Genomic DNA, 14,046 nt, shown 5'->3' with positions numbered 1-14,046 from the left:
CTCACCCATTTGACCATAAACAGAAATATTAATCTCAATCTTAAAATAATGAATCCTATGATACTCCAATACTGAAACTATGTACTGTGCCAAAACAAAAGCATTCACATTGCTAAACTCACAAACTAGTATTTAGTCACTTAGCCATAATACCAACTTACCTCATAATTTGTAATATTTTAAAATAAAGAATTAAACTAAGTCTGCCCGAAATGCCTAGCCATGCTAGGCGTTCTAGTGGTACACTCTGTAATCATTATTTAACTACATGTAAACCACACAACAACCAAATTCTGTAAATTCAACATTGTAATCTTTATAGAGAATAAACTTTGAATTTGAATTTGAATTGTGTCAGTCTATTCAAATCATCCTGGAGTGCTCTAATATCCTCATTAGAATGAATTGGGCGGCCTATTTTGGTGTCATCAGCAAATTTGCTTATGTCGCTAATTATTCCCTCATCTATGTCGTTTATGTAAATTGTGAACAACAATGGGCCCAACACTGACCCCTGAGGAACACCGCTTGTGACGTGCCCCCATTCTGATTTCTCCCCATTTATGCAAACTCTCTGCTGTCTATTTGTCAGCCATGCCTCTACCCAGGAAAAAATTTCTCCTCCTATTCCGTGTGCCCTAAGTTTCCTCAATAGCCTCTGGTGTGGAACTCTATCGAAAGCCTTACTGAAGTCCATAAACACAATATCATATTCATTACCATGATCTACCTCCTCAAACACCTTAGTGAAAAAAGTTAGTAAATTTGTAAGACAGGAATGCCCCTTTGTAAAACCGTGTTGAGAATCATTAATCAATCTGTGCCTGTCAAGATGGCTACGAATTGCTTCGGCAATTATTGATTCCATAAATTTTCCCACTATGGAGGTAAGGCTAATTGGTCTATAGTTCGAAGCCAAGGACCTGTCACCTGCCTTGTAAATAGGTATTACATTTGCCATTTTCCACTTATCAGGCACTATGCCAGTTTGTAGTGATATGTTAAAAAGATTAGCCAAAGGTATGCTAAGTTCCTCTTTACATTCCTTTAACACCCTTGCAAACAGTTCATCAGGACCTGGGGATTTGTTAGGTTTTAGTTTCTCTATTTGTCTGAGGACCATGTCACTAGTTACCGCAATCATACATAGTTTATTATCATCCTGTTCTACGTAATCTATTATTTCAGGAATATCGCTAGTATTTTCCTGAGTGAAAACTGAGAGGAAGTAGGTATTTAGAATTTCACACATATCCTTATCACTGTCAGTGATCTGACCAGAGTTACTCTTAAGTGAGCCAATCTTGTCCCTAATCTTACTTCTGTATACCTGAAAGAACCCTTTTGGGTTAGTCTTTGAGTCCCTTGCGACCTTAGCCTCATAATCCCTTTCTGCTTTTCTTATTCCTTTTTTTATTTCTCTCTTTAATTGAATATATTGATTTCTTAACTGCCCATCCCCTCTTTTGATACACCTACATATGCCTCTCTTTTGATCAATGAGATGTTTTAATCTATTGTTCATCCATTTGGGATCATTTTTGTTAGATCTAATTTCCCTACTCAGAACAAAAGTTGTCTGGGCAGCTAGAACTATGCTCTGAAAAACGTCATATTGGCAACCAAGATCACCTACCTGACCCATAGTCAGGACATCCCAATTTAGCCCACCCAAGTAATTTTTCAGTCCCATGAAGTCGGCCAAGCGAAAATCTGGGACAGAGATTTGATTGCAGTTATCTGGGTAATTCCATGATAAATCACGAAATCGTAATGACAAAATTGCAAACAAACCATACTCCGGCCGGGATTGAACCCGCGGTCAGAGAGTCTCAAAACTTCAGCGACGGGCTGGAGTTTTGAGACTCTCTGACCGCGGGTTCAATCCCGGCCAGGGTATGGTTTAATTCCATGATATATTGAAACTAAGTGATTTGTGATCACTTTCCCCAAGCTCATCATTAACCTCAAGATTATTAATTAGTGAATCTTTGTTGGCAAGAACCAAGTCAAGCAGATTGTTTCCTCTAGTTGGTTCTGTCACAACCTGTTCTAAAAAGCAATCCTGAACCGTATCAAGAAAGTCACTAGACTCAAGATTTCCAGTCATATTGTTCCAATCAATTTGTCTAAAGTTAAAATCTCACAGTATCACAACATTTTCATATCTAGTTGCCTTATGAATTTCGTCCCATGACAGCTTGCTGCACTCCCTATCAAGGTTTGGGGGCCTATAAATCGCACCCAAATTTAATTTGTCACGTCCCTCGAGAAACTGTAGCCAAACTGATTCTGTGTTCGATGTTTCTAATCTTATATCATGTCTAAGACAACAATTTAAATTTTCTCTGACATACATCACCACTCCGCCACCCTTCCTGTTGACCCTATCAGTGTGGAATAGTTTATAACCTTGTATGTTGCATTCAGAAGGCATTTCTCTATCTTTCAGGTTGAACCAGGTCTCTGTTATACCAATAATATCTATATTACCTACACTTGCAAGTAATTTAAGCTCATCTATCTTATTTCTTAGACTCCTACTATTTGTATGGTAAACCTTTAGAGAGCTAGTTACTCGTTGCCCTCTACTATCTCTCTTTGTTTGTTGATCAATTGATACATACTGTACTATGTTCCACAGTCAGCCTTCCTCGCCCTATATCACTCACTCATTTACCCCTATCTCACCTATGGAATTTGTGCATGGGGCTCAACAACAATAAACCATCTCAGACCATTAATTACCCAACAAAAGGCTTCAGTTAGAATAACAAATTCCCACTACAGGCAGCATACTCCACCAATATTCAAAACACTAAACCTACTCACCATACAAAACATCCATACTTATTACTGCACCTACTACATACATAGAACACTTAACTCGGATATAAACCCTCCCCTCAAACTTCTCCTTACCAACCTCAACAGAACACATGACCATAACACAAGGCACAGATCACTCTTTGATGTTCCTCGTGTCCATCTCACGCTATGTAAAAACGCAATGCACATAAAAGGCCCAAAAATCTGGAATTTATTACCTGTGAATATAAAAAAAATGCTGTCTGTTTATCAATTCAAGACTCTTCTTAAAAACCACTTACTCACCCACAAGTAAATAAATACTGATTAACTGTATCTCATAAATGTATAACCTGTGACCCTATCAAATTATGATTTTTTTTGTAATTACATTATCTAATAGAATACTCCATTCTCTTGAATGTACAGTAACTCATCAAATGACCATATGACCTGTTTCTGCACTACAAATCATTGATTTTATTCAATTTGACCGGATTATATTATAAATTGTGATACAAATTTGTACAACTATAAAGCTTCTTATTTGAAATACTCATTTGTACCTCATGTTGTAATTTGTTTACTGTAACTTTTACCACTGAATATATCATTGCTTAGTTAATAAGTTAATTTTAAGCCTGCCCATAATGCTCTGCATACAAGGGGCTTTTGGCATGTACACTGAACCACTATACAATGGTCCCTCGTTTTTCGTAGTTAATCCGTTCCTGGAGTTGCTACTATTATTGAAATCTATGATTTGCGAATCAATTTTCCCCATAAGAAATAATGTAAATACAATTAATCCGTTCCTGACACCCAGAAGTACTAAAACAAAAACATTTTTTACAGGAAATATAGATGTATTGCATAAACAATACAATGGGAAATGATGAATGAAACATTAACAGCATAACACTTACCTTTATTGGAGATTCTTCTTAGTGTATGGGAGACTGGAGGAGGAGAGAGATTGGATTGTTTACAGTTTGGAAGGGGAATCCCCTTCCATCAACACCTCAGGTACCAATTGCTTTTCTGGGGTTGCTTCTCTTCTCTGTTTCTTAATGCCACTAGGACTACCTTGAGAGTCAATGGAGTCCTGTCTCGCAAAATAACTGTGGAGAGAGCTCTGTTTCTGGCGTCTCTTTAACCCTTTGACTGTCGAAAGGCCCAATCCTGAAGTGTCTCCTGGTGTCGCAAAATATTCAAAAAACAAAAAATTATTTTTTCTTATGAAAATGTTATGATTATTTTTCTGATTGTTTTAGTCCCCCCAAAAAAATTTCCCATCAGTACTTACCGAGATATAGAGGCATGAAGTTTGCAGAAAATGAGCCGCGTATAGCAACAGCGGCGACTGCCGCTCACCGGTAAACTTTGGTTTACTTGTATTTGAAGGTTTGTTGTTTTTTTTCACTATTTTATTTTTTCACATAACTTACGTGGCCTGTGAGACCAAAGTAAGGTGCAATGTACATATATACACTCGTTGTATACAACACAATAAGCACACAAACATAATTATCAATATATTGTTTACAAAACTTGTTTACAAAAACAAACAATACATTCACTTGTTAGACGAAGAATGAGGGGAGACCTGATCGAAGTGTGTAAGTGGAAGATAGGTATTAATAAAGGGGATATTAATAAGGTCTTGAGGATGTCTCTCCAAGAGAGAACCCACAGTAATGGATTTAAATTAGATAAGTTTAGATTTAGAAAGGACATAGGAAAGTATTGGTTTGGAAATAGGGTAGTTGATGAGTGGAACAGTCTACCTAGTTGGGTTATTGAGGCTAGGACTTTGGGTAGTTTCAAATCTAGGTTGGATAAGTACATGAGTGGGAGGGGTTGGATTTGAGTGGGACTTGCACATCAGAGCTTATTTCTTGGGTAGCATTGAAAATTGGGTTGGTCAAATGTTTTGTTAGTGGGATGAATTGTAAAGAACCTGCCTAGTATGGGCCAGCAGGCCTCCTGCAGCATTCCTCCTTTCTTATGTTCTTATGTAAAAAAAATTTTATTACTATTGTTCTATAATATATATACCAATATACAGTCACTGGACATATTCCTAGAAGTTCTGCAGCTTGTGGAACTCTTTGAAACATGGTGTCATACACAGTGGTGTTTTACACTCTCACACATAAAACATGGTGTCATACACAGTGGTGTTTTACACTCTCACACATAAAACATGGTGTCATACACAGTGGTGTTTTACACTCTCACACATAAAACATGGTGTCATACACAGTGGTGTTTTACACTCTCACACATAAAACATGGTGTCATACACAGTGGTGTTTTACACTCTCACACATAAAACATGGTGTCATACACAGTGGTGTTTTACACTCTCACACATAAAACATGGTGTCATACACAGTGGTGTTTTACACTCTCACACATAAAACCAGTGTGTGTGCATTTTTGTGGAAGTTTTTTTTATGTGCAAAGACAAAACACCTCATCTGAGCAGTTGTGTTATGTAGTTATCCTAGGTAAATGGTCGTGTGTCATCATTTCTTCCTTCCTAATTTCCTTCATTCCTTTCCTACCTGGAGGCTACCTGGAGGGCATTCCACCTCTCTTCCTATATTCCTTCATCTGTCCTTCCTTAGTTTTTTCCTTCCTTTCATTTAGTCCTTCCTTCATTCCTGCCTTCCCTTCTTGCTTCTGGTTTCTATAATATATATACACATATATAGTCACTAGATACTTTCATAAAACTCCTATTATCACCCTTCAGCAAGCTTGTCTTGTGTGCGAGTGTGTGGCTTATAATTGTTTTGAGTCAGAAGTCCGCAGCTGTCAAAATGACATATTGTCTCATTACTCACTTCCCCTACCACCTGTCAAAACAATGGGGTCGGATGCTGCTTCCCCTCCATTCTATCTAATTATCTTTCTCTCTCATTCCATCTCTTTCAATCTGTCTCTCTCTTTCTCTCTTGGCTTAGCGCTTTTTTTTGATTATAATAATAATAATCTCTTTCTCTCTGCCTATCTCTGTCTCACAGGTACACATAAATACAAGTATACATAGTGTAAATTACCTAGGATAACCCAAAAAATCCAGACAAAGTGTTATACTCTGCTTGAAGATGTGAGTAAACGTGATGATGACACAGTTTTGTGGCTCTCTGAGACAGAGCTAGATGGATAGACAGGGAGCTTGGCAGACAGACAAATAGACAGACAGACAAATGTTTGTTCGTCTTCTTCTTCTTCTCTTTCTTCTTCTCTTTCTTCTTCTCCTCCTTCTCCTTCTCCTTCTTCTTCTCCTCCTTCTCCTTCTCCTTCTTCTTCTCCTCCTCCTTCTTCTCCTTCTTCTTCTCCTTCTTCTCCTCCTCCTTCTTCTTCTCCTTCTCCTTCTCCTCATCCTCCTCCTTCTCCTCCTCCTGGCTCTGAGACAGAGAGCTAGACAGATAGACAGCTGCCCCCTCCCTCCACCCTCGTTTACGCTCATCAAAGGTCAGCTCTTATCAGATGTTATCTCCCCTTATCTTGTCACTGTCATGGGGTGAACTGTTTTCCATGCTTCAAGGGAACATATTATTATATATTATTATTATTATTATTATTCCTCTTCTTCCTCCTCTTCCTCTTCTTCTTCTTCTTCCTCCTCCTCCTCCTTCCTCCTCCTCCCTCCTCCTTCCTCCTCCTCCCTCCTTCCTCCTCCTCCCTCCTTCCTCCTCCTCCTCCCTCCTTCCTCCTCCTTCCTTCCTCTTCCTCCTTCCTTCCTTCCTCCTCCTCGTCTTCCTCCTCCTCCTCCTTTTCTTCCTCCTCCTCCTCTTCTTCCTCCTCCTCCTCTTCTTCCTCCTCCTCCTCCTCTTCCTCCTCCTCCTCCATTGCTTTTGGTCTCTAACTCCTCCAAATCATGACACTTCCATCTGCCTTAGAGCATCACTTGGGAAGAGAAGAGTCCCAGATTTGCTGGGGAGTCACATATTTCTTACTGCTAGACATGCTGAAAAAGGACGACTGAAATGGCATTCCCACAATGCACCACTGGCTCCCCGATTTTTGTTTATATGGTGTACACTGACCATGGAGACCCATTCTCTCACATGTGGGCCTACCAGCCTTCTCCTGGTTGATTTGAAGCCGCTAGAATTTATGCCTATAGATACGTCAAACACTGTATCTCCCATGACGTATATATACGACTGCCACAGTCAAAGGGTTAACACTTTCCTAATAGAGCCCAAGACTTTGTCACTGTACATGTTGCCAACATGGCTTGCAACAACCTTGTCAGGGTGATGTTTCTCCATAAAGCTTTCCATCTTACCCCACATAGCAAAAATCTCTTTAATTTCTGAAGAAGGCACCTTCTTCCATCTCTCTTCCTCCTCCTCTGCAGCAAGATTCTGAGCTGCGATCTGTTGCTGTTCTTAAATTCAATCATATTTCTCACCTTCTTTACCACAGGCTTGGCACTAGGAGCTTTCTTTGGAGCCATGGTAGCTTATTTAGTACTTGCAAGCACTAAAATGAGTGGAATATTATGAAATATTTCGTAGGAGCACGTGGGGGGACCTTCGCTCACTGGTAAACAATGCCAGACTGGCTGGGTAGGGAGGCCTCCCCTGCTCACACCGTGCGTACGCGCCCCAGACAAACTACTATTCGCGAGTCAACCTATGATTAACAAGCCCATGTTCATATGAAAATATCCCTATGATTTCCGAAATCTATGATTCCCGAGAACTACGAAAAGCGAGGGACCACTGTATTTCTTTTGTACAACTATGTGCCATGTCCAAATAATATTTTATATTTTTATTATCACACTGGCCGATTCCTACCAAGGCAGGGTGGCCCGAAAAAGAAAAACTTTCACCATCATTCACTCCATCACTGTCTTGCCAGAAGGGTGCTTTACACTACAGTTTTTAAACTGCAACATTAACACCCCTCCTTCAGAGTGCAGGCACTGTACTTCCCATCTCCAGGACTCAAGTCCGGCCTGCCGGTTTCCCTGAATCCCTTCATAAATGTTACTTTGCTCACACTCCAACAGCACGTCAAGTATTAAAAACCATTTGTCTCCATTCACTCCTATCAAACACGCTCACGCATACCTGCTGGAAGTCCAAGCCCCTCGCACACAAAACCTCCTTTACCCCCTCTCTCCAACCTTTCCTAGGCCGACCCCTACCCCGCCTTCCTTCCACTACAGACTGATACACTCTTGAAGTCATTCTGTTTCGCTCCATTCTCTCTACATGTCTGAACCACCTCAACAACCCTTCCTCAGCCCTCTGGACAACAGTTTTGGTAATCCCGCACCTCCTCCTAACTTCCAAATTATGAATTCTCTGCGTTATATTCACACCACACATTGCCCTCAGACATGACATCTCCACTGCCTCCAGCCTTCTCCTCGCTGCAACATTCATCACCCATGCTTCACACCCATATAAGAGCGTTGGTAAAACTATACTCTCATACATTCCCCTCTTTGCCTCCAAGGACAAAGTTCTTTGTCTCCACAGACTCCTAAGTACACTACTCACTCTTTTTCCCTCATCAATTCTATGATTCACCTCATCTTTCATAGACCCATCCGCTGACACGTCCACTCCCAAATACAGTGGACCCCCGCATAACGATGGCATCACATAGCGATTATTTCGCATACCGCTTACTTTAATCACAAAATTTTTGCCGCGCATACCGATTAAAAACCCGCTCACCGATTTTCGTCCGAGACGCATCCAATGTGCGCCCTCAGCCAGCCTCACATGTGCCGCCCGTGCCATTGTTTACCAGCCAGCCTCCGCGGTAACATCCAAGCATACACTCGGAATATTTCGTATTATTACAGTGTTTTCGGTGCTGTTTCTGGAAAATAAGTGACCATGGGCCCCAAGAAAGCTTCTAGTGCCAACCCTACACCAATAAGGGTGAGAATTACTATAGAAATGAAGAAAGAGATCATTGATAAGTATGAAAGTGGAGTGTGTATAGCCGACCTAGTCAAGCTGTACAAGAAACCCCAATCAACCATCGCTACTATTGTGGGCACCAGAAAGACAATCAAGGAAGCTGTTCTTGCCAAAGGTTTAACTGTGTTTTCGAAACAAAGATCGCAAGTGATGGAAGATGTTGAGAGACTCTTATTGGTGTGGATAAATGAAAAACAGATAGCAGGAGATAGCGTCTCTCAAGCGATCATATGTGAAAAGGCTAGGAAGTTGCATGAGGATTTAATTAAAAAAATGCCTGCAACTAGTGATGATGTGAGTGAATTTAAGGCCAGCAAAGGTTGGTTTGAGAGATTTAAGAAGCGTAGTGGCATCCATAGTGTGATAAGGCATGGTGAGGCTGCCAGTTCGGACCACAAAGCGGCTGAAAAATATGTGCAGGAATTCAAGGAGTACATAGAAACTGAAGGACTGAAACCTGAACAAGTGTTTAATTGTGATGAAACAGGCCTGTTCTGGAAGAAAATGCCAAGCAGGACCTACATTACTCAGGAGGAAAAGGCACTCCCAGGACATAAGCCTATGAAAGACAGGCTTACTCTTCTCATGTGTGCCAATGCTACTGGTGATTGCAAAGTGAAGCCTTTATTAGTGTATCACTCTGAAACTCCCAGAGCGTTCAGGCAAAAGAATGTCCTCAAGGATAATTTGTGTGTGCTGTGGAGGGCAAACAGTAAGGCATGGGTCACTAGGGAATTTTTCTATAACTGGTTACACCATGCATTTGCCCCCAATGTGAAAGATTACCTAACTGAAAAGAAATTAGAACTTAAGTGCCTCCTGGTGTTAGACAATGCCCCTGGTCATCCTACAGACGTGGCAGAGCGACTTTATGGGGACATGAGCTTCATTAAGGTGAAGTTTTTGCCTCCTAATACCACTCCTCTCCTGCAGCCCATGGACCAGCAGGTTATTTCCAACTTCAAGAAACTGTACACAAAAGCTCTGTTTGAAAGGTGCTTTGTAGTGACCTCAGAAACTCAACTGACTCTAAGAGAGTTTTGGAGAGATCACTTTAATATCCTCAATTGTGTAAACCTTATAGGTAAGGCTTGGGAGGAAGTGACTAAGAGGACCTTGAACTCTGCTTGGAAGAAACTGTGGCCAGAATGTGTAGACAAAAGGGATTTTGAAGGGTTTGAGGCTAACCCTGAGATGATTATGCCAGTTGAGGAATCCATTGTGGCATTGGGAAAGTCCTTGGGGTTGGAGGTTAGTGGGGAGGATGTGGAAGAGTTGGTGGAGGAGGACAATGAAGAACTAACCACTGATGAGCTGATAGATCAACTTCAAGAGCAAGAGGCCAGACCTGGGGAAACTGGTTCAGAGGAGGGGAGAGAGAAATTGAAGAAGTTGCCTACTACAAAGATTAAGGAAATCTGTGCAAAGTGGCTTGAAGTGCAAACCTTCATGGATGAAAATCACCCTCACACAGCTATTGCAAGCCGTGCTGGTGATTATTACACTGACAATGTTGTGAAACACTTTAGGCAAGTCATAAAGGAACGAGAGGTACAGGCCACTATGGACAGATATCTTGTGCGAAAGAAGTCCAGTGACTCTGAAGCTGGCCCTAGTGGCATTAAAAGAAGAAGGGAAGTAACCCCAGAAAAGGACTTGCTACCTCAAGTCCTAATGGAAGGGGATTCCCCTTCTAAACAGTAAGAAGATAATGCTCTCCCCTCCTCCCATCCCATCAATCATCACCAGATCTTCAATAAAAGTAAGTGTCATGTAAGTGTGCATGCCTTTTTCAGTTTGTGTGTATTAAAATTAACATTTCATGTGGTAAAAAAATTTTTTTTTCATACTTTTGGGTGTCTTGCACGGATTAATTTTATTTCCATTATTTCTTATGGGGAAAATTCATTCACATAACGATTATTTCGCATAACAATTACCCCTCTTGCACGGATTAAAATCGTTAACCGGGGGTCCACTGTATCTGAATACATTCACCTCCTCCATACACTCTCCCTCCAATCTGATATTCAATCTTTCATCACCTAATCTTTTTGTTATCCTCATAACCTTACTCTTTCCTGTATTCACCTTTAATTTTCTTCTTTTGCACACCCTACCAAATTCATCCACCAATCTCTGCAACTTCTCTTCAGAATCTCCCAAGAGCACAGTGTCATCAGCAAAGAGCAGCTGTGACAACTCCCACTTTGTGTGTGATTCTTTATCTTTTAATTCCACGCCTCTTGTCAAGACCCTCGCATTTACTTCTCTTACAACCCCATCTATAAATATATTAAACAACCACGGTGACATCACACATCCTTGTCTAAGGCCTACTTTTACTGGGAAATAATTTCCCTCTTTCCTACATACTCTAACTTGAGCCTCACTATCCTCGTAAAAACTCTTCACTGCTTTCAGTAACCTACCTCCTACACCATACACTTGCAACATCTGCCACACTGCCCCCCTATCCACCCTGTCATACGCCTTTTCCAAATCCATAAATGCCACAAAGACCTCTTTAGCCTTATCTAAATACTGTTCACTTATATGTTTCACTGTAAACACCTGGTCCACACACCCCCTACCTTTCCTAAAGCCTCCTTGTTCATCTGCTATCCTATTCTCCGTCTTACTCTTAATTCTTTCAATAATAACTCTACCATACACTTTACCAGGTATACTCAGCAGACTTATCCCCCTATAATTTTTGCACTCTCTTTTATCCCCTTTGCCTTTATACAAAGGAACTATGCATGCTCTCTGCCAATCCCTAGGTACCTTACCCTCTTCCATACATTTATTAAATAATTGCACCAACCACTCCAAAACTATATCCCCAACTGCTTTTAACATTTCTATCTTTATCCCATCAATCCCAGCTGCCTTACCCCCTTTCATTTTACCTACTGCCTCACGAACTTCCCCCACACTCACAACTGGCTCTTCCTCACTCCTACAAGATGTTATTCCTCCTTGTCCTATACACAAAATTACAGCTTCCCTATCTTCATCAACATTTAACAATTCCTCAAAATATTCCTTCCATCTTCCCAATACCTCTAACTCTCCTCTCCTATTTTTAACTGACAAATCCATTTGTTCTCTAGGCTTTCTTAACTTGTTAATCTCACTCCAAAACTTTTTCTTATTTTCAACAAAATTTGTTGATAACATCTCACCCACTCTCTCATTTGCTCTCTTTTTACATTGCTCCACCACTCTCTTAACCTCTCTCTTTTTCTCTATATACTCTTCTCTCCTTGCATCACTTCTACTTTGTAAAAACCTCTCATATGCTAACTTTTTCTCCCTTACTACTCTCTTTACATCATCATTCCACCAATCGCTCCTCTTCCCTCCTGCACCCACTATCTTGTAACCACAAACTTCTGCTGAACACTCTAACACTACATTTTTAAACCTACCCCATACCTCTTCGACCCCATTGCCTATGCTCTCATTAGCCCATCTATCCTCCAATAGCTGTTTATATCTTACCCTAACTGCCTCCTCTTTTAGTTTATAAACCTTCACCTCTCTCTTCCCTGATGCTTCTATTCTCCTTGTATCCCATCTACCTTTTACTCTCAGTGTAGCTACAACTAGAAAGAGATGATGATGATGATGATGATGATGATGATGATGATGATGATGATGATGATGATGATGATGATGATGATGATGATGATGATGATGATGATGATGATGATGATGATGATGATGATGATGATGATGATGATGATGATGATGATGATGATGATGATGATGATGATGATGATGATGATGATGATGATGATGATGATGATGATGATGATGATGATGATGATGATGATGATGATGATGATGATGATGATGATGATGATGATGATGATGATGTAAAAATGAGGTTGTCAGTGTTAAGATGAAACTTGTACTAATACAAATACTAGTGTATTTCAACATTATACAATGTTTATACAATGTTTATACAATGTTTATACAATGTTTATACAATGTTTATACAATGTTTATACGTTTATACATTTATACAATGTTTATACAATGTTTATACAATGTTTATACATTTATACAATGTTTATACATTTATACAATGTTTATACAATGTTTATACAATGTTTATACAATGTTTATACAATGTTTATACAATGTTTATACTGGAGTGGAAGTTAAAAGCCCGTTGTTATGAAGAGTATTTTGGGAAGCTTAAAGCCTAACTTAAGACTATAAGAGTATATCTTGAACATGATTGTAAGAAAAAATTATTTTGAGCTAGAGACTAGTAAGTTCATAGGCACTACTTTTTTTTTTTATTAGATAACATTATATGTGCTACTTTTTGCATTAGATGCCATTTAGTTCAAGAACTCGTGTTGGAGTCAGTTCAAGAACTCGAAAAAATAATTTGGGTTATTGTCTAGTAAAGTTATAGGTACTGTACCATTTTTTTTACATTAGATGTCATTCAGTTCATGATCTCAAATTCTCAAAGCAGCAACTTCCATCTCTCCTCACTTAACGACGGAGCTCCGTTTCTAAGACCAAGTCAGTAAACAAATTTGTCGCTAAGCAAGGAGCATACTGTAATAGTAGTGGGTTTGTGTCAACCATCTTTGATATTGTTTCAATCTCACATTTGCACCATTGATAACATTTTTAGTATATTTTTTTAAATTATTTATAGTGTGCCGTACTGTATACTGTAATACAGTGGAACCTCAAATATCGAACTTTCTTCAGTCCAGAGGGCTGTTCGAGTGCCTTTACCTAATGAATTTATTCCCATCAGGAATAATGTAAATTAGATTAGTCCATTTCAGACCCTCAAAAATACACTTATGAAAGCACTTACAAAAATACACTTACATAATTGGTTGTGTTGGGAGCAGTTCGATTTTTGAGGTTCCACTGTAAACAGAAGAGTAGAAGAAATCAGCTCTAATATACATTATTTAGGTATGCTACTGGTCAGAGAGCTTGTCATAAGTCCAAGTCGTTGGTAAACATGTACATCACTAAGACTAAGCGAGGAGAGGCTGTATACGCAGAAATAGTTTTATAATCTAAAAACAACAAAAAATCTGAAAAATAACACAACTAATTCAGAGAAAAATGGGAGTCACAGAATTTGAGAATAAAGTGTAGGTACATGTTTACAATGGTATTGCTTAATGACAAGAAAATCGAATAAGCAGGCAGACTATCTCTTTAAGGTTGAAAGAATTCAAAATTGTTTGGCATAATTAATTGTTACTAAGACCACATG

General features: G+C 39.6%; 1 protein-coding gene across 1 annotated transcript in view; it reads right to left on the bottom strand.

Moving 5' to 3' along the window:
- LOC128699918 (uncharacterized) overlaps positions 1-13,679 on the bottom strand; it is a 321,982-nt gene extending 308,303 nt beyond the window's left edge. Inside the window, exon 1 of the mRNA XM_070102480.1 lies at positions 13,647-13,679. The gene's annotated coding sequence lies outside the window, so the exon portion shown is untranslated. The remainder of the gene's footprint in view (positions 1-13,646) is intronic.
- Between the last annotated feature and the right edge of the window lie 367 nt (positions 13,680-14,046).

The sequence above is a fragment of the Cherax quadricarinatus genome, chromosome 81, assembly GCF_038502225.1.
Source record: "Cherax quadricarinatus isolate ZL_2023a chromosome 81, ASM3850222v1, whole genome shotgun sequence".
Taxonomy (NCBI): domain Eukaryota; kingdom Metazoa; phylum Arthropoda; class Malacostraca; order Decapoda; family Parastacidae; genus Cherax; species Cherax quadricarinatus.
The sequence above is the reverse complement of the archived record's forward strand: the minus strand, read 5'-3'. Positions and strand labels throughout refer to the sequence as shown.